Source organism: Meriones unguiculatus, chromosome 3, assembly GCF_030254825.1.
Source record: "Meriones unguiculatus strain TT.TT164.6M chromosome 3, Bangor_MerUng_6.1, whole genome shotgun sequence".
Classification (NCBI taxonomy): domain Eukaryota; kingdom Metazoa; phylum Chordata; class Mammalia; order Rodentia; family Muridae; genus Meriones; species Meriones unguiculatus.
The window spans coordinates 179,017,922-179,039,481 of NC_083351.1; the positions used below are offsets into that span (position 1 = coordinate 179,017,922).

The following is a 21,560-nucleotide window of genomic DNA, read 5'->3' on the forward strand; positions in this document are numbered from 1 at the left end:
CACAGAGATCCACCTGCCTCTGCCCCTCTGAGTGCTAGATTTAAAGGTGTGTGCCACAGCCACCTGTCCCAAAGCTTTTTATGCACAGAGATTGCAAGAAAATATGTGCAAACCACATATCTAACAAAGGTGTTATTTCAAATCCAGATAAGCATATGGGAAAAAGACTGAAGAGAACACAGATGGCAAATAAGCATTAATGACTTACTTTATTGGCTAACCAGTAAAATTCAAATTAAAGCCACAATAAGCTACAGTAATGATGGAACATGCCTATAATCTCATTACTGTGGAGGCAGAGGCAAGTGGATTTCTGAGTTTGAGGCCAGCCTGGTCTGTGGAGTGAGTTCCAGAACATCCAGGGCTACACAAAGAAACCCTGTTTCAAAAACAAAGAAATAAAAAGCCACAGTGGGCTAATACCATATTTCTTTTTAGAGTGCTAAATAAAAATACTGCACATTCTAAATGCTGTCAAGGCTATAGAAAACAAAGTTGGAAGTTGCTAATAAAGCTAAGAATATAGTTATCAAATAACCCAGCCTTTGCAGTCATCAGTATTCATACATGAGAGATAAAAACCTGTAGCAACTTTATTTGTGATTATAAAAAAGAAGTGTAAATAAACATTAAGGTATCCTTCAGTCAGTGAATGGTCAAGTGAGCTGCAGTCTAGATGACATGGAATGTTACTCAGGAGTGAAGGGCTAACACGTGCAGCAACCTGGCTAGCTAGGCAGAGTGAGGGGTAAAATCGAGCCCTACAAGTTATATACTGTGTGATTCCATTGGCAATGATTTGCTATGATTTGTGTGTGTTTCCCGAGTGTTTCTGTGCTGGAAGCTTTGCGCTCAGAGTGGTGATGTTGAGATGGAAGAGGCTTTCAAAGATGAGGCCTACTGGAAATCTTTGGATCATCTGAGGTGCTGCTTTCGGAAGACACACAGTTCTCCAATTCTCATGGGATCCTAAGTTGGTTCTCAAGAATTATTGTTTAAAAAGAGAAGCTTGCATCTGGGCCCTGTGGCACACGCCTGTAATCCCAGCACTCCAGGAGGCAGAGGCAGGTGGACATCTAAGTTCAAGGCAAGCCTGATCTACAAAATACAGGACAGCCAAGGCTACACAGAGAAACCCTGTCTCAGAAAGAAAAAAGAGAGAGAGAAAGAGAGAGAAGCTTGGGTGCTAGGGACTTAGCTCGGTGGTGGAATGCTTGTTTAGGACAGGCAAGGTCCCAAGTTCAACCTCAATACTGGAAGAAAAGGGTGGGGAAGGTAAGAGAGGAGCAAGCTTAGCCCATTATGTTACCCTGGCCTCCTGTCTGCCAGTGGGTCACTCCCTCTAGCAATGATTCCTTCATTACCACACCATTCACCATAAGGTACTCACTCACCTGAGTTGACATGATAACTGTGCCAAACACCTGAGTCTCCAGAATTGTGTACCAGACAAACCTCTTTTCATGGAAGACTCAGCCATTTTATCACAGAAGCCAAAAGTAGACCAATGAAATAGATACCATTTTTGTGAAGACAACACTTTAAAACTGGGGAGCCCATTAGTAGTGGCTAGGGCTCAGAGACTAGGTAGGGTGGGAGAGGGTGGATTGTGAAGGTGGCACGGAGGGTCTCTGTTACGTTGATACTATCCATCATATGGCCATGAAGGTGGACATATGGGAGATAGCCATGTAAAGCTAAGTCCAGAAACACAAAAAAGAGCAGGAACAAAGCCAGAGAGGCTTAGGGAGATGAACAGGTCACCAGTGGCTTGTCAAGTCTGTGCTGTTTGACACTTGTCACCTTGGGAAAGAACAGAAAGGGGCTCCGTCCTCTCTGTTCCCCCCCCCCCGTGTGTGTCTGTGTGTGCGTGTGTATGTGTGTGTGTGTTTTCAACAATTATTTCAACACAGGAAATTTAACTGTAAGGAATCCTGTGACATAGAATCAGCATTTGCTTACAAATGGTGACTTTTTTTTTAACTTTTTTATTAATTACAATTTATTCACTTTGTATCCCCCCTGTAGCTCCTTCCCTCCTCCCCTCCCAATTCCACCCTCCTCCCCCTTCTCCACCCATGCCCCTCCACCAGTCCACTGATTGGGGAGGTCTTCCTTCCCTTCCTTCTGATCCTAGTCTATCAGGTCTCATCAGGAGTGGCTGCATTGTCTTCTTCTGTGGCCAGGTAAGGCTGCTTCCCCCTCAGGGGGAGGTGATCAAAGAGAAGGCCAATCAGTTCATGTCAGAGACAGTCACAAATGGTGACTTTTACACTCTCCTGTTTCAATGTAACCATTTTGCTTAAGTCTCAACAAGTTACCATACTCACACCTTAGAGAGAGTTACACATGGGAGATGTCCTTGGCGACCACAGAAGGAAGCCTGGCATTTTCTTAGTCAGGGGCTTAACATTCAACACCCTAAGTCCTGGTGAAATCTATGTTCAGTGTCTTTCTCTCCTTTTAAATCCAAACTGAAATTTCTTCCAGCATCTGAAACCAACATTAAGAACAGATTCTCAGTCTAGTTTGTCTTCCCCAAATAGTATCTTGTCAAAAATTAAGTAATTGTTCCCATTGGAGCCTGAGACAAAGACCCCTGTGATACTACCAGGAATAATAGTCTTTGAGACAAGATGGGGCCAGGAGCCCTGCCTAGTTATTGACTTGGTGTCCATCTGCTTCTCCCAGGGAGTGTCGGGGTGTTGAGTGCGAGGGCCCCTATCTATCTATTTCAAATATTTCGGTAATGACTATCTTGGAAAACAAGGGTGGAGGAGAGACAAGCTCTTCTGCTGTGGGCATTCCTCCTCCCAGGCTGTCAGACACCCACGTACAGCTGTGGAGAGCCTCCCAGACCTATCTGGCTCCAGCAGCATGCCTCCATGCTCTGTCTGCCCAGTGACTCACCTGGGCCTCATAATATAACCAGGACCCGCCTGCTGGGAGATGACTCAGGATGCCCACTCCCAGTAGGGACCATATCAGTATATCAGGATACGACTCTTAGGTACCTTGAGCTCATTGCCATCCTCATGGCCACAGAAGGGTTCCCTTGCTAGAATGTGAGCCTCTTGTTTTAAGAGGGAGGTCTCTAAGCACTGTTATGTGGCCTCTAGTTGGTCCCTATAGTAAGGCCCCAGGTGTCCACTTCTTTCCATCGAGCTCCAGAGCTCTCATAACCCCCAGGATGGAAGCCAGAATGTGTCTATAGCCCAGCTTGTAGCCCCCACCCCAGGGCAGTGTGGCTTCAGATGTGTTAATCTCTCAAAGAAGTGAAGTCTTTGGTTTTCTCGTGTGTGTGTGTGTGTGTGTGTGTGTGTGTGTGTGTGTGTATTATTAGTATGGTGTGAGATGGTATTGAGTATGTGTGTGTTTGTGGTACTGTGCACAGACCCTTGCACAGGCCATGCTTATCAACCACGCACCCACGCTTCTTTCTGTACAAAATCCGGTGTTTATATTATTCCTTGTCATCTACACTGAAACTGGAATTTAGTTTGTGTTAATGCATTCTACCCTTGCATAAGCAATGTGAGATGGACCTGTCCATCGTGTGTATAGAAACAAAGGTTATCTACCTTTCTGTTTATGGGTGGTCAGGAGCTTCTCGCTTTTAAGGACGTGCAGATGTGGAGTGTCTCTGTGGGGCTGGAGAGATGGCTCCTCAGGCGGGAGCACGTGATGCTCCCGACCGGACTCTAGTTTGGTTTCCAGCATGGTGGTTCTCAGCCATTCATAATTTCAGTTTCAGGGGCTGCAATGCCTCTTCTGACTTCAAGCAACGCCAGGCATGCATGTGGTACACATATATTCATACAGGCAAAACACTCCTACACATAAAATAAGTAAGTAAGACCATGATTACTTAAAGAGAGTGTCCCTGATGCAGTGTGGAATGCGCACATGTGAATAAGAAGTCTGAAGAAACTGGGTTTGGTTTGTTCATCACAGTGAGTAATGGGAACAGGAGATTCCCAGGTACAGACAAAACTCAGACACTCCAGGCAAAAGCAGCCGACCTGTCATGGCTCCTCAGCTGCTCTGATAATGTTTGCATCACAATGAAGTGCATTTTGGGAGAATCCTGGTTAGAACGCTGTCCCCCAACTGCAGACTGCAGTGGCCTCCTTATCTCCCGTTCCAGAGGGAAACCTGATTCATACTCTGAAATCTACACCCCCTTCGTCCCAGGAGGCAAAGGGCAATCTCCCCTTACCCTGGCAGCAACTCAACTCTGTTCAAAGTCTACCAAACAAACTCCTAGCCTGGCTGGAACTGCCCTATTCTGAGGACAGGGATTGTACAGAGGTGTTTATGGAGAGTGAGCTTCCAAAAGGATCTAATGTGAACGGGTTTTGAAATCACTGTGTGAATATGGCCATAACTATGCAATAAGCTGTGTGCGTTTAGTTGTTTTACTTTATTTCCAGGGGAGTAAGTAGGCAATACTTTATTTTTTAGTCAGTCTCTCATATATATGTTTTATTTTTATTTATTTATTTTTTTTGAGAGGGTTTCTTTGTGTAGCTTTGGCTGTTCTGGACTCACTTTGTAGAGCAGGCTGGCCTCAAACTCACAGCCATCTGCCTGCCTCTGCCTCCCTGAGTGCTGGGATTAAAGGTGTGTATCACCACACCCAGCTATTCCTAAATATTTTATAGTTTCCTTTGTGTATTTTTTAAAGAACAGCTTTACTGAGATATAATTCACATGGAAGCCATTTAAAGTGCTCAGAGGGGCCAGCAAGTTAGATAAAAGCCTATGAAACCTGAGTTTGATCCCAAAACCCATGTTAAAGAGCCAGAGTTGGTGTGTGTGTGATCCCAGCACTCCTGGGAGGATATGGGAAGGAGATAGGAGAAGTTCCCATGCCAGCTAGCCTGAGATATGCACTGCAGAGAATTCTCTCCTGAAAGAAGAAGTTGTCCTTTGATCTCCACACGTAGCCTGTAGTGTGTACGCCTGTAGTGTGTACGCGCACGCGCGCACACACACACACACACACACTCTCTCTCTCTCTCTCTCTCTCACACACACACACACACACACACACACACAGGAATAAAAACTGATAAAATTAAAGTAAACAGGTTGGTCTGAACATGGTGCCAACATCTGGACTGTGGAAATGAGGGAATCAGTAGTTCAAAAGTCATTCTCAGCCACACAGAGCTGGAGGCCAGCCTGGGCTAGAAAGTCCTGCCTCAAAAACCTAAAAAAACAGGTCTGCAGAGATGGCTCAGAGGCTAAGAGGGCTGATCTCCCAGAGGTCCTGAGTTCAGTTCCCAGCTGCCACGTGGTGGCTCACAATCTCCTCTGTGGGGATCTGATGCTCTTTTCTGGTGAGCAGTCGTACATGTAGATAGAACATTTACGTACTTAAAATAGATAAATCTGTTAAAAAATAAAAAATAAAATGCACAAGTTTTAGAGTTTAATGCAGCTGCCACTCAAATAGTTTTTTGTTTTTTTTTTTTTTTGAGACAGGGTTTCTCTGTGTAGCCCTGGCTGTTTTGGACTCACTTTGTAGACTATGCCGGCCTTGCACTCACAGAGATCTGCCTGCTTCTGCTTAAAGGTGTGCACTACAATGCCCAGCCTCACCCACACAGTTTTGTGTTGTCACTTCAGAGAATGCTGGTGCTCATTCACAGTTACACATTTACTCTTGACCACACTGGTCTCTTTCCATGGATTTACCTGTTTGGAACCGTTAATGGAATCACAGAATGTAGGTTCTTCTGTCACACTCTTGTGACTGGCTTCTTTCCCTTATTGTAGTGCTTGCAGGGTTACCCACACTGTGGCAGGAACCTTCTGTTTATTGCCAAATGAGGTTTTGCTCTATGGATACAGCACACTGTATTCATTCCTCACTCACACATTTGTTCATCAATTGATTGATACGTGGAATGTTCCCACTTGAGGACCATTGACAATGTTGCTGCTCTTCTCTTCATACTTATGGATAGCTTTTGTATAGACATTTGTCTTCCTTTCCCCTAGTTCTGAATCTAAGTGAGGGATTGTGGAGTCTCTTGTTTATTTTTATTTATTTATTTATTAGTTTTTTGAGACAGGGGTTCTTTGTGCATCATGGCCTGAACACTACTGGATTCTTGGACTTCCCACTGAGAGACAGCCATTGTTTGACCAGCTGGAACACAGCCTATAAAAGCCACTGGAATAAATACCATTTCCATATCTGTTCATTCTATCAGTTCTGTTCCTCTAGAGAACCCTGACTAATACACCGGTCCCCAGCACTCATGGCATCTGTAACTCCAGTTTCCAAGGATCCAACATGCCCCTCTGGCTTCTGAGGGCACTGCATGCACAGGGTGCAAAGACATATGTGCAGGCAAAATGCCCATACCATAGAAAATGAGAAGCAATCCAAAACAGACCTTTGTCAGTGTGTGTACATTCTTCTATATACTTGAAAATATGCAGCCTATGGATTTTCTATTTGTTTCAGGAAGGATCCTATATTATCTATTAGATAAAGCTCATTTTCCTTTTATAATATTTTTATTGATTATTTGGGAATTTCGCACATGATGAACCCCAATCACACTCACTTCCCAATCCTTCCAGGTCCATCCCCACCATTGCGACCTCCCCTCAAAAAGAAAAAGAGGAGGAGGACCTCCAGCTTGTGTTGCCCATAGACCCACTACAGCATGGTCAATCTCCTAGCAGCCAGTGCCTTAAGGAAAACTTGAGTCCCTCTCCACCTGCACCCCCACCAGAAGCCCTTAATTTCGGACAGCTACCCTTCAGCATCCTTCACACAATTTTTAAGAGTTCTCTTCAACAGCTTTCAGTCTAGGGCTGTTACTTCTCTTGGTGGGTGAGAGTAAGGTTGTCAGAGAGTGCTCTATACCCCTCTTTCTCAACCGTCAGTCTGCAGTCATCAGTACCATGGCTGAAGTCCCTTCTTTGCCTTTTGCTATCAGCAGGATCACAGATCATGAATTTCCTCACGGCTCGGGCATCAGCATGTGCCGTGGACCTCTGCACAGTCTCCAGTGGCAGTTCAACAAAGCCTCAGGTAGCAGCATAGGCCACCTACCATCAACACAGCTTCAGGCAGCAGCATGGCTTCAGGTGGCAGCACAGGTCCTGGACATCCATGTGGCCTGTGGTGGTAACACGGCATGGACATCAGCACAGCCCCTGGCTGCAGAGGGACCATGGACCCAGACGTGGCCCCCAGTGACAAGTTTACTGTTTTCATTGCTAATATTCAGTATAATGAGCAGTTTCAGATAGATATAGTTAAGTTAATATCTTCCACATTTTTCTTTTCAGTCTCTCTATAAGTTAATTATAACTTAGCTATTAACAGTGTTTTGTTTGGTTTATTTTTATTTCATTTTGCTTGTGTGAATATAGGTATGGGCCATGGCACACATGTGAAGACCAGAGGACAACTTACTGGAGTCTATTATTTCCTTCCATTATTTGGAACCTAGGGATTAAGTGTCAGTCTTGTTGGCAAACACCTTGGGCCACTGAGCCGTCACACTGGCCTGCTTGGGGATTTTGTTTGTACTTCTGGGGACTGAACCCAGGCTTCATACATGCTAATCAAGTACTCCACTACTGAGCTATATCCCAGCTGTCATTTTACTTTGTATTTTGAGATAAGATCATATTAAGTTACCTAATTTGGCCTTGAACTTGTGATCCTCCTAGCTTTGTAAGTATTATAGGCCTGTACTACCAAGACCTGGCTTGTTAGACTATTTTATTACGGAAAAGTTCAAAGACAAAGGTGGAGGGGCGAATGGGAGAAAGAGGGAGGGAGGGAGAAAGAGAGAATGAAAATACTCCAGCAACGATCAATGAGTGGCAAGTCTTGGTATGTCCATATCCCTCCCTCCTCTGTTCCTCTACATTGTCCTGAGGAAGTCTCAGAGGCCATATCATTTTTCCACCATGGGACTTTAGTATTTGTTATAAAAGTTGAGGCCATCTAAACAACAACCACAACACCATTATTTTATAAAGTCTGTCTAAAGATGGACGTTAAATCTCTGACATCACCAGATGCCAAAACAGGGTCCAGTCATGTGACTGCTGCAGCATGTGCTCCGCCTGGCAGAGTTCCCTTCATCCAGCAGCCTTGATGTCTCTAGATGGCGAACTGCAAGCTGGAAGATGGAATAGACCCTCTCCTCCACAAGTTGCTTTGGTCATGGTGTTCATCACAGCAATGGAAACCTAACCAAGAGAAGTCCAGACTGTCTGTGCTCTAGATTCAGGTGGGATTTCTGGCAAGCCTTTATCTGATTGTCCTCTGTCCATCAGAGGCACAGAGCACCTGTCATTTGGCAATGCTATCGTCAATAAGAGCTGCTATACAATACAGCTATTTTAATTGCATATTTTCCCCCAAGGGCTGAGGATCACCAAGGCCTTACACATGACGTAGACAAGTGTTCAGCAACTAAGCTGCAATCCAGCTGTTTGTCATAATTTTATTTTTCGTTTTTAGCTGGATTATTATAAGGAGGAAGAATCACAAGTCTGTGGTTATCTTGAGGTGCAATTCACATAGAAGGAAAGACAAATATCCAGTTATCATTCATTATTTTAAAAATTCAAGAGTCCTGTGATGCTAGCTAGCTTTTATGTATCCAAGGTTTGAACATGCCAGATCTGCTACTTCTAATCTTTTTGTGGTTTGTTTGTTTTGGGTTTTGGGTTTGGGTTTTTGGTTGTTTTTTTAGTTTTTTTTTATTAATTACACTTTATTCACTTTGTATCCCCCCTGTAGCTCCCTTTCTCCTCCCTTCCCAAACCCTCCCTTCCTCCCCTTGGTTTTTGGCTTTTTGAGACAACGTTTCTCTGTATAGTCTTGGCTGTCCTGGACTCACTTTGTAGACCAGGCTGGCTTTGAACTCACAGAGATCCACACCTGCCTCTGTGTGTGTGCTGGGATCACAGGCGTGCACCACCATATCCAGCTGCTACTGGTCTTCTTGATGATAGTCTATGGCTCTTCTTTTGTCAATAGACACTGTTATGTGGCCTCACTGTGTCTAACTTCCTGCCTGTCTTCTCGTCTTCCTCTAATCTGAGCATCAGGAACACAGGTCACTGCTTCTGTATACTAGTCAGCTCTCCAATGCTCTTTCTAGGTGTATTTTGAGAGTCTGATTTCTCCATTATGTCTCTGGCCGCCAGTGCTGACTAGATGTGGATGTCACACCTTTTCCCTCAGAGTTTTTCACCCTATGCAGCACTGTGAGTACTTCTGTGCCATTGGGTCATGGAGTTTTATCAACATCACAGTCAAGGCTGAGTTACCAGTCCTCTCCAGGCCTGCTGGTTTTATCAGGCAGTCTTTTTTAACCCATCCCACTGCTGGAAGCCTTCTGGATGCCTCTGACCACCAGGGCTTCCTGACTGGTGGACTCAAAGACCCCTCCCCTTCTCCTTTTCCTCGTTCTTCCGCAGCTTTAGAAGCTCCCGTGGATGACTAGCTAAGCCGAGGGCTTTGAAGACTGTGCCGATCCAGAGCTCTTATCTGGGCTCTACTGGCTTCTCCCAAGGTTCATCCAACTACTCCTTCTTTCTCTGGGCCCAAGAGGTGATTGTCTGACAAAATATTTGGCTTATTTTGTCCAGTGTCTTAGTTGTTGGGTAGGAGGGTCACACAGCTTTTGTATATTCACGCCTATTTTATAGTGAGGGCTAGAGCTGTGCCTCCATTTCCCACAGTTTCAGCCACTGTGGGTGAAACAGTTCCTCTAGGGCCTTGAGGTGCAGGTGTCTGGTATGCCCAGAGGCATCAAGGAGAGCCACTGATTTTTACGTGAGCACAAGGACAACATTCCGAGGGAGCAGGAACCAGCAACAAGACAGGACTTGGGAAGAGCTTTACTCTTTTCTCTGTGCAATTTTGCTGCCTAGCACACTCTACTCAGGTGCTATGGGACCTGGGTTTGATTTCCACACCAAACCCAGCTAACAGTTGTCTGTAACTCCAGTTTTAGGAGATCCAATACTCTGTTTTGGCCTCCAAGGAAACTGCATGCATGTGGCACACAGACATGCATGCAGGCAAAACACCCATGCACATAAAATTTTAAAATATTCTTAAAACATTTTAAAAAGAAGTGTGGAGTGAGTTTATTCTGTGTTAAGACAGCAGTCTCACTGGGAGTTTGTGGCGATGAGAAGATTATCAAAGAGGAAACTCCTCACAGAGGACAGAGGCTGGACCAGCACCCTAGAGGGACTAGCTGGAGACAGCAGTAAGGAGAAAGGCATTTCCCTCCCTTATTAGGCTGAGTGCCATAATTTCAGGTCCCCCCGTTTGCTTGGCTGAACAAGAACATACATGTACCTGTGAACAAGGCCATCACGTGATTTCAGGTCTCTTCCAGTTTCCAGAAACTCTAACCCTCTGGTTTCTGCTCTGGATAAAGCCACTGGAGGGTTTTGAGCAGGGAACATTTACCAACTAATGCTTTCTAAAAGCCACTATTTTGTGGTGAAAATGATCAGGAAGCAAGGAAGATACAAGGAGACTAGGTGGAAGCTATTCACTGATAGGTATACAAGGTGAGGACTGGGGAAGGGACACTTGGCTGACAGGTCAGCTGATGGCTAGAGGAAGACTTCAGTGTTGGAAGGTGGGGGCCTCAAGTGGGCAATAGCCTCTAGGAAAGACCAGAGGCTGGGAAAGTTAGTTTCCTGAAGGCGTCCCCGATGGCGAGGTGTCCCCGATGGCGAGGCACAGAAGCAACCTTTGGATCCGGAGCCTGGAGCGACATCTGGATAACGTCTCACTTAAGGCATGCAAAAGCCGACTTGCAAACAGGTGGTTGGGGGCTGTTGTAAAAGCACATGAATTCACGTTTCGTTTTTAAATCTAGCTAGTTCCCAAATAATGGAGACAAAGGCCCAGCAATTTATTTAAACAGCTTTTTCGCAACAACTGGGCAGGTACAATTTAAACTATTTTTTTAAAGCTAGTCTGGCTACTTTTCAACTGCATTTCCCAAGTTCCTTGCCAAGTTTCTTCCCAAGTCCTCCTGTCTGGTCTGGATGTGCTCCATCAGGCCACGTCCTTTTTTTTTCTCCATCTCCCTTCTCCTCGCTCTCCCCTTTTCACCGGCCAGTGAGCCCCGCACTGAAGCTCTGCTTCCCTCTATTCTGCCCAGCCACAGGCTCCAGCCTTTCTTTATTTCAACCAATCAGAGAATATTGGGGATCAAAGTTTACACATCATCATTTGGTATACGTGAGAATGTACTCTGTGGATGGCAAACAGATCTTGAGGGCCAGTATTTAGCATCTGAATACACAGAGCACAAGACCAACCCTCAACAACGAGTTACATGGCTTTCTGAGCCCAGGGCTGCTCATGGTCTGCTCAACAGTACCTCTCTGCTATCTCGAATACCAACACCACACCCTCCATTACTCTGGGACGATCGCTCAATCTCCTCCCTCATCTGTCGCCCCTCTGTGACAGCAAATGCTGTCAGCCTTCTGTAGAGCATAGCTGCCTTCCAGTTCTGTTTCCCAGGGAGCCTTCCCTCCAAGAGACCATCCGCACGATCCTTGCAGGACTTCTCAGCAGCCCCTTTTCACTCCATTGTACACAGGCCCTTGCTGGATTCTTTGCAAAGCCTTCCCCCCACCGCCCCCCACCCCGGCCCCAGCAATTTCCTTGTCCCACCGCAGGCCTAGTATACCGCTGCCAAAACCACTTCGTTCCCTAAGAACGAGTAGCGGCGCAGTCCTTCAGACTCAGCACTCAGGAGGCACAGGCAGGAGGATCTACTTGAGTTCAAGGCCAGCCTGGTCTACAAAGCGAGTTCCAGGACATCCAGGGCAACACAGTGGAATCCTTTCTCGGAGAAATAAATAAATAATAGTAACAACAAAAGAACAGACTTTTTTCCGTTTCAGCCCTCTCCCGGTTACAGTGACCACTGATCACTACATACAGTTGGACAGTGGGTTCCCACGGTCCGAGAGTCGAGCAGAAGGGCCTCTCTCTGTCCACGGGTTCCCGCGCACCTGGCTGAGTCCTAGCAAGGACAGGAATGTAAAAATAAGGCTTCTACCGGAGGACACCCTTGGTCCAGGCGCTCAAGTTTCCTTCCTGTCACCAGCGTCTGAGCTCCTGCGGGACGGAGCTCCTCCAGGTCGCTGCTTCTGACCACGCCTTCTGACCCACCTCTCACCCTGTGGCCACGCCCTCGAGCTCCACCCTGCCCGTCTCCCCGCCCCGGCTTCCTGAGCCAAACGCGGCCAGCACGCGCTTGCGCCCTCTGGCCCCGCCTGGACCCCACCCCTGTAGGCTCCGCCTTTCAGAGGCCCCGCCCCTCCCGTTTGCGAGGTGGGAGCCGAGGCACACACTGCGCATGCTCCAACCGCGGCGCCCCCGACTCCGCACTCGGCTGGTTTCGGGCATTTCCGCCTCTTTGTTTTAAACTCCGCACGGGTTTTTTCTCCTCCTCTTGGGGGGGACCCAGAGGGAGCGGCGCCCCCCTCCCCCTCCCGGCGAGCCCCCGCGTGCGCCCGCTCGCCCGCCGCCCGAGACGCAGGTCAGTGAGCCCGCCCCGCCCGGCCTGGCCCGCGCGCCCGCTCCTCAGGCCGCGGCCTCGGCCCGTGGTCGGCAGAAGGCTGCGAGCCCAGCGCCCGTGGCAGGCCCGGGAGGCGGGATCCTAAAAGCCTGCAAGAAGGCCAGGACTTGGGAGGTCTGGACCCCGGGAGGGCAGAACCCTGGGCCATGCTGGATCTCGGGACAATCAGGACCCCGGGAGGACAGGAACCTGGACCAGGCAGAATCGGGGGCAGACAGGAGCCTGGACCAGGCTGGACCCCGGACCAGGGGCGGGCAGAATGCTAGACCTGGCAGTACACCGAGCCAGGCTGGATTCTGAGCAGTCTGGACCCTGAGAGAACAGGAACTAGGGAAGACAAGGAGCCCAGATCGGCTGGACCTGGCACCAGGGAGGATTCCAGGGAACAGGACCCCGGAAGAACAGGAGTCTGGACCAGGCTGGATCCACACCAGGCCAGAATTACTGAGGGCAGTCACTGAACAGTCCATAGGACTGGCCAGATCTCTCAGTGCTGGGACCCCAGGACAGGTGGCGACCCGACCTTTGGAATGGACACTAGGGTAGGGTCAGCACTAGAGACCTGACAAGATTCTAGGAAAGGTCATTGAGGAAGAATGGCTCTCAGGACCCGACAGGACCTAGAAAATGCCAGAATCACTGAAATAGATACAGAGGAGGGATAAGACTCCTAGACCACCCCACGGAGGGCCAGGACACTAAGACAAGGCCACAGGAAGGTCAGGACTCAGGGACAAATCAGCTGTGGAGAGCTGGGAACCTAAGGCTGGCCAAAGTTCTTTGAGCAGTTTGGGGCCTGGAGGGTGAAATGTGAGGGGGGGGAAGGTTTAGAATATAGACAGGCTTCAGGACAACAGAACCAAAGGTGAGTCACTTTAAGGTGAAAGCCTTGGGCTGAACTATTAGGAAGTCCTCAGGGATAATAGTTGGAACTTTAAGGCAAGGAGGCCTGGACTCTAGACATCTAGACCCCCGAATTGCTGAGGGCCGGTTCAGATCTGCCAAGCCCACCCTGGACGTTTGCAGTGAAGTTCTTGCATGTGGGTTCCTGAGTTATCTGAGCCCAAGGGTTCAAACCTCACACTTCCCACAAGTCCCCCAGCACCCTGATGTTATGGGGGGGGGTGTCTTAGGATAGTTGCAAAGTTGTAGCTCATCCTGGCTCCAAGGACTCAGGGGTATCAAGGGCATGAAGCCTCCAAGCTGCCTCTTGCCTGCTCTGCCCAGCTCCTACAGGACTGTGCCTTTCCCTCGTCTTGGCCATAGGTCAGTGGCTGCACCTTCACCTTCCCTCTTTCCCTGTCATGAGGGTGTGTAGAGAGGCTAGAGGTATGCCCGGTGGGGAGGACACACTTCAGGAGTAGATAGGGGGACTGAGGGGCTATTGCGTAGATAAGCAGCTAGCACCCACACTCCTCTTTCACCCCTAAAATGGAAAGAGTTCTTGCTTCTCTGAAATCTTCAGTCTGACTGCCATGGAGAACACAATGTTTGTGTAAAAGTAAGATGTGTTTTTGCTTCTGTGGGAGACATTAAGAGGTGATAATGTGCTGTTCTTGACTAGGGCAAGTACTGAGATGTTCACTGAAAACTTGATAAGTTTCAAGATGAGAGAGCCAGGGATTCTGGCGAGGCCTAGCTCCCACACAGACCTGGGGTGGTAATAATGGGTGAGTTGCCCTGGGGAAGCTCTGCTTGGTCAGGCTGCACTTAAAAAGTGCTGGCAATAAGGTGATCTAACCTTTGCGCTGTTTGGATTCCTAAGAGATACTTGACCTGGCCAGTTCCATGTTTCATTTTGAGCCACTTCACTTTTTGGTTTCTCAGGAAAAAACAAGCCTGAGTTTCTTAGCACTGGGTGTCAGCTGAGTTGTGCTTCTGAATAGCCCAAACTGGAAAGTTGTATTTGTCAAGTGTCCCTACGCTTGGGAACCTTGTACTCAGCTTACCTCTGATTTGCTCTTCCCGTGTACCCTTTATTGTAATTTGCTGTGTGGAATTTTAAAAAAGGCTGAGAATTTGTTTTAAGTGTGGTGGCTCTTCATTTTCCTATGCTTGGACTTTTAAACACAGAGCGGCATTGAAGGGTTAGATTATTTATATGTTGCTATACAATGAACTATTCCAGAATGTAGTGCCCTAAGCCAAATAATGGGTTCCGGTGGAAGGTGAAGAGCTCGGGTCTGACCTTCAGGTCTTCTGGCCAGGTTCCGTAAGCCTCGAGTCAGCTAGGACTTGCTTTGGGGGGGTTCCACAGGCAGTGTCCCAGTGCAGGCCCCCTCCCTTGCCATTTGGAAACCCATTCCTTTTCCTAGGACATCTTAAAGGACAGCAGAGAAAGGGCAATGATCGAGCAAGGCAGCCTCTGGAAGGAGGCTAAGGACATTACTGTGTACCCTTGGAGATGGTATGCCATTTCTGGAGCTGAGTTGTTTTGGGATGAAAACCCGAGACCCTATGCACACTTTGAGAGGAGAAAATCTTACAGAGTGGGTGTACCAGAAGGTGGGTCAGGCTTTGCAGTATTGCTGTCAGCCAGGCACTTACCAAGTTTTAAGTATCATATGGCCCATACCCAAGAAAATTTTATAAGTAAGTAAGAGTCATGTATAGATGCAGACATGGTGGCTCACACCTGTAATTTCAGCATTTGGCAGCCGAGACAGGAGGGTTGCAGTGAGTTTGAGTGTGAGACAAATCTGAGCTACAGCAGTGAATGCCAGGCCAGTTTGGGCTACAGAGTGAGATCATATCTGTGTAGTCGTGTAGAGGCCTCTAGGTAATGTTTATCAGGGTCCTGTGATGTCGCTGGAAAAGTTAAGGTGATTGTGATGCATATGAGTATCCTATTTAAGAGACGTGTTCCAAACAGGAACTGTTCCTGGTAGTTAGCTTACCATTTGGAATGCTCTGGCCAACAGGCCCCTGTGGATAAAGTGAGGTGCAGAGACATAGTGCCTAACCTCTGGGTGGGGGCGTTCCAGTATTCTGAGAGCCTTCCCATGTTATTCTGAAAGAAATTATAAACCAGCCTTCTAGACTTTCTTAATCATCTTAAGTAATATGGAGAAAGTGTCTTTCTCGGTACATTGGGCCTCATGCACTAGGTTATCAGTGGCTTTTTCAAAACGGTAAGATGTGAGATTCTGAAAGGTGGGGATATTTGTCCCTTGTGGGAATATTCTGCTCAGAGACCTACAGATAGGAGCCCCTTCTCCCCATCCCAGGCCTTAACAGTAGAGGTGGAAGATTCCTCAAGGTAATTATCCAAGGTCACGCTGGATGCTCCTGTCCCTGATGGCCACCTTTCTGTCCCCTCTGGCCTTTGGTAGGTTCCACCTCAAGTTCACAAGGTCATTGATTAGAACTGTTGGAGTTGATCTGTGTTTGAAAACAAGGCTTGTTTGGGTCTGTGTTATTCTTTAATGACCAGATTTACTGTTTGCTGCCTTGTTTGTCTGATGTTCAAAATTGGATTTAAAATACATTGAGGTTGAAGGTCAGTTTCTGGTTGTCTGCTGTTACCTCCCAATCTTAGTGTTCATATCGCAAGAATGTTGCACAGTACATTATGCTTCAAAAACTAGAACTGTTCATTAGTTCTGTGAGTTGGTTATTATTAAACTTAGCTAGACATGGTAATATATGCTACTTGCTACTGCCCATGAGACTGAAACAAGATCATTTGAGCTCAGAAACTGGAGGCCAGCCTGGGCAACCCTGTTTAAAAAAAAAAAAGTCAATCACAAAGATACATGAAGCCTTTAGAAATAAAAAAGCATTCTTTTCTCTGTCACATACCTTCTCACATAACTAAATTATACAAAAGCCAGAAGGTTGGGGTGTGGTGATAAACATAGACCATGTTTGTCCTTGTAGTGTACCCACTGAACCAAGCAAACTTCCATTGGCAGGAACAGCACTTGCTGGAGATGCTGTCTACGTCAGCCTATTGGTGTCAGTCCATTATTAAAGAGAAACCCTGCAGTGTCTAGTTGGATCTCAAGAATAGAAGTTAATTGGATTTTTTTTAAGTTCTTTGATATTTGGTAGACTTTGCTCTATTAGCAGTGAATTCTGCAGTGAGAAGCATCTAGATGGTGAGTTGATGTTTATGGACTTCCCCAGAGCCTCTGATTAACCCCATGTCCTGTGTGGGTCTCATTGGCCTGCATGGGGTCCTATAGGACTTGGAGGCATCCTGTGTGGGTTTCCTGGCTCTTGTGGTACAGTGGGACTTGCTAGGGCCTGTGAGTCCTATGTGGTTATTTTAAGACCTGATGGAGGCCCCTGGGTAAGATGGTGAGTTCGGGAGTTTGTCATGATTCTCTCTGTCCACTAGGTTCTGGGTATGGCCTGGCCTGTATTAGGTCTCAGCAAACTCTAGCCTAAAGGAAATCTTAAGCAGTGGTTTTTGTGGCTTTATGCTGAGAATATGTCAGCTTGGTTGGTAAAGTCCTCAGGACATGCTCTACAAACCAGGAATGGGGGTCAGGCCACACATACCACAAGTGTCCTTAAGGTGTTTCCGAGTGCAGAAAGATGTATGGGTAACTTTGTGGACTCTTGTTTTCTCCTGCTATCTTTATGGAAGTTCTAGGACTTGAACTTAGGTCCTCAGGCTTGGTGGCAAGTATCTTAATCCCTGAGCTATTTCACCAGCCATCACCTTTTGCCTTTTTTTTTTAATCTAAGTGCTTACCAAACCAAACAACAAGACTCAAACAAACAAACAAAAAGCTAATGGAGAACAGATGCAAGAATTAGAATCGGTGGGCATCTGCTATGGTCCCAGTGTTGTTTTAATTCCTCCCAGATTTTTAGGTTGGAGTCCTTACTCAAAGGTGACTGCCTGAGAAGTGAGCTTTGTCAGGAGGCTTTGTCCTCAAAGACAGAGTAAATGCCTTGTCAAAACTCCATCCTTTTTGCCCAGAGGAGTTGGCATGGGGGTTAGGTCTGAACAAGCTACAGCACCTACTGTGACCCAGGTGCCAGTGCTGAGGAATAAACTTAGGCTGCTCATAAGCCTTTTGTTGTAGGGTGTCTTGTGACAACAGCCTACCTTTGTCAGGACAGGACTCTCATGCCCATTTGCAGGACATAGTTTTCAATTTGGGAACATCTTTATTTTTCATTAAGTACTGCTTTCCTGAAGTATCAAAGAGCAACTTCAAGATGGGAGGCCATCTCTTTAGGGACTGAGGAGGAATATCCTGCCTAAAGCAGAGCTGACCTTGTTCCCATCCCACAGCCCCTGCAGCAGGGTGGGGACCTTGGCATGTCCCACAAATATTTACTTTGAGGGTTTTGCAGTTGGCTTTGTTGTCATAACGAAGGCCCTTACGGTTCTTCCTTACTAGATCCCTGGGTCTGGCACTAGGTTGTCCTGTCCTGACACAACGCAGGGAAGCCTGGTGCGTTGTTGCTGTGTGTCATCCTGACACTCGAGGAGGTCTAACATTAGAGTGATGTCTGCTCTAGTGCACTCAGAATTCTCATATTGAGTTTTCTGTCCTCCTGGTGTCCTCAGAGTGACAGACTTTGCAGTAAGACACACGAGGTTGGAGTATTTCTGCTTTGTGACACATATCAGCAACCCATGGCCACCATATATGCAGTGAGTTGCTGGTGACTTACTTCCCTGCCGGCTGTTTTTGTAAGGTGAAATGCCTCAACAGTTAGCCACAGACAAGGTACATTGGTGATGTCATAGATTTGGACAGGCTTCTGTCCTCAGCATCAGTCTTTGGAGATCACATTGGAGATTATGCTTACCCCCAAGGCCAGTGGTTGTCACTGGAGACTGATAGCCATAGCACTTCTGACCAGATAGAGTACCAGATCATAAGAAGTCAGTTTCAGCACAAATTGAATGGCACATAACTGTGGATGTCTTTGAGGATACAGTGTTCAGGCTCAGCACAAAGCTTCTAGGAAAGTTCTAATCTGTGTAGGAAACTCCTTCCTGCCGAGGGCTAGCTCCACTCTGTTAGAGGAAGGGTAATGTTTCATCTTTTAACCATGGGAGGGACTTCTGTAAGATTCCCACAGATCAGGAAGTGCTGGAAGAGACTGGAGTGGCAAGGGAGGCAAGAGGGTAGTGGTCTTGGATGGAGGAGGTGTACCAGTGGGAGCAGTCAGCCAGACAGAAGGAAAGAGGTCTGTCAGTACAGAACACTGAGCAGTACTGTTGTGGGCAGGTCGTAGAGCAGAAAGAGATCCCCTTTAGGATGAGACCGGGCAGACACTTGTCAGCAGCTGAAGGTTCGTAACTGCCTTATTGGAAAAGATTAGTTTTTTATTTTTTTTTAATTGTTAGAGACTATTTTAGTATTGATAAAGCTATTTATCTTCTTTAATATATACTAAGCCTGGACTGTTTAGGGACCAGCTTGGACTCTGATCAGATATCAGTGGTGCCTAAGACATAGATCTGATGGTGTATCTTCCTAGATCTTACCCCCGCGAGAGTAGGCTTGTGTTACTGATTTTAATGAGGACAGCACAATTTCTTTCTTCCTCTCTCCCCAACCCCTCTCTTTTGGTTTTTCAAGACAGGGTTTATCTGTGTAGCCTTGGCTATTCCATCTTGCTTTGTAGACCAGGCTGGCCTCAAACTCACAGAGATCCGCCAGCCTCTGCCTCCCTGAGTGCTGGGATTATAGGCGTGCACCACTGCTTCTTTCTTTCTTTTTTTTTTTTTTTCTTTTTTTGACAGGGTCTTTTGTAACCCAGGGTGGTAGCAAACTCATATAGCTAAGGATGACCTTGAGCTTCTGGTCTTTCTGCCTATACGTCCCACATGCTGAGATTACAGATATGTACCGCCATGCTAGGACTGACTCTAGGGTGGTGCTAGGCAGGCAGGCACCTACTGAGCAAGGACAGTGTCCCCAGGACACGGACAAAGCTTGGGTTTAATGGTTGTCCTTATCTAAGGCTATGCAAAGAAGCACCTGGGTTGCATGGCTAGTAGTTTCTATGACATTAACTGGAGCCAGGACTAAGTGAAGTTCTGTTTTCCAGTTTTAAAAACATTTTAAAGTTCCATTCTTACTTATTTGCTTTGGTGAATGGGCATGTGTGGCATTCTGAGGACAGCTGCGGAAGCTGGTTCTCTCCTTCTGCCATGTGGGTCCTGGAGTTTGAACTCTGGTGTCAGCCTTGGCGGCAAGTGCTTTTGAGGCAACTCTCTAGCCAGTTTTCCAGAGTAAGAAACTTCTTTAAAAAAGTTTTCCTTACTTTTGAATTAGCATTTGTGTGGGTGGGGGTGGCCACAGGCATGCTAAAGCACCTGTGGAGGTTAGAAGACAGCTTTCGAGAATTGGTTTTCTCCTGCAGTGTAGGCCCCAAAGATCAAGCTCATGCCATTCAGGCTTGGCAGGAGGCACCTTTATGTGCAGAAATATCTTACGGGCCATGTTTTTCAGCGTTAATTATCACTCATGTCTGTGTGTGACAAAGCTGAGATAAATCGAGACTCTGTGACAACTAGCTGTTGACTAAAGTTAGGGCATGTGAACCCCAGCCCTGGGAGACTCCTGGGTGGATCCCACAAGCCAGACCAGGTGCAGAGGGGTCAAAGTGTTCTGGGCCCAGGTCTGCCATACCAGGGACTCTGTTTGCTTATAAGAAATATGAAAGCCAGGCGTGGTGGTGCACACCTGTATTTCCAGCACTCAGGGAGGCAGAGGCAGGCAGATCTCTTGAGAGCCTGAGGCCAGCCTGGTCTACAAAGCAAGTCCAGGATAGCCAAGGCTACACAGAGAAACCGTTTTGGAAAAAAGGAAAGGAGTGTGAGTTGCCGTTGCTCCCATTCCCCCATTCATAAGTGTGCACATGAGTGTAGACACAGCGCCCACCGCAGCAATCGAGACAAGTGGCTACGTGCCTGCTGCCTTCCCGCTACTGTCTGTCCCAGTGTTAGGATTTGCCACGTCCACATGCGTGTGTTCTCGTAACCACAGAGGTGATGATGTGCAGTGTAGCAAGCAGCCAAAACAGGTGCTTCTTTGAAGGTCTGGGAGGACCAGGCTGGCCATTTGGCTGTATGGATACGGTAGGGGGCCCGAGACTTAGCTAATTTTTGAGTGCTAGAGCCTCCAGAAAAGAGTTTGGCAGGGTGTATGTGTTGCCTTTATTACAGAATGCCAGCCTTTTTCCTTCCCACAGTGCAAGGTTAGGGTTAGGGCACCATGACTCACCAGCACACTCCATTCTGTCAGGGTGTCTCACTGGGTTTTTAATTCATACTCTTGTTTAGTAATAAAGTCGATCAGCTGGAATTCACTTAATTTGGATTTCTTTTTAGTGAAGCTCTTTTCATCTTTTAAAGCAGAAGTGGGCAAAGTTTCGCTAAAAACCAAATACTATTTTGGGCATGGCTGGCCTGTGACATTGAGAGGAGCATCACTCTGTCTTGAGGGCCTGGGTTTGCCAAGCCCTGGTCCCCATTATGGCTCTAATGTGTTGTAGATATGTGTTTCTCAATTCTTAATAGAGTCACATAGCCCAGTAATGTGATCATTAGTTAGAAAAGGCAATGAAGCTGGGCACAGGGGCATATTCCTGTAATCTCAGCATTCTGGGAGGCAGAGGCAGGTAGATCTCTAGTTCGAGGCCAGCCTGGTCTACAAAGTGAGTCTAGGACAGCCATGGCTACACAGAGATACCCTGTCTCGGGACGGGGGAAGATAGAAAAGAAAAGGTAATGAATACCCCTGAGCTACTTGGCATTTGAACATGTCATCACATACTCTGTTGAACGTTAGCATTTCCTTGAGGGATTTTGGCTAAGCATCTTTCAGGGTCACCCTGTCACTAGGAGTATGCCTGTCACCTGTTTTAAATTGTAAGCTACTCTTTTCATTAGTTCATTGTGTAATAGGGGCTCCAGGCCTCTTCCTGAGACCTGTGGGCTGCCCATGCTAGCCAGCCCACAGC

General features: G+C 47.1%; 1 protein-coding gene across 2 annotated transcripts in view; it reads left to right on the forward strand.

The window, feature by feature from the left end:
- The first annotated feature begins 12,375 nt into the window (after positions 1 to 12,375).
- The window catches only part of Pcgf3 (polycomb group ring finger 3), a 43,911-nt gene continuing 34,726 nt past the window's right edge, over positions 12,376 to 21,560 (forward strand). Inside the window, exon 1 of one of the 2 annotated variants that reach the window (XM_021645624.2) lies at positions 12,376 to 12,578. The gene's annotated coding sequence lies outside the window, so the exon portion shown is untranslated. The remainder of the gene's footprint in view (positions 12,579 to 21,560) is intronic. The other variant, XM_021645626.2, reaches the window with a different exon arrangement.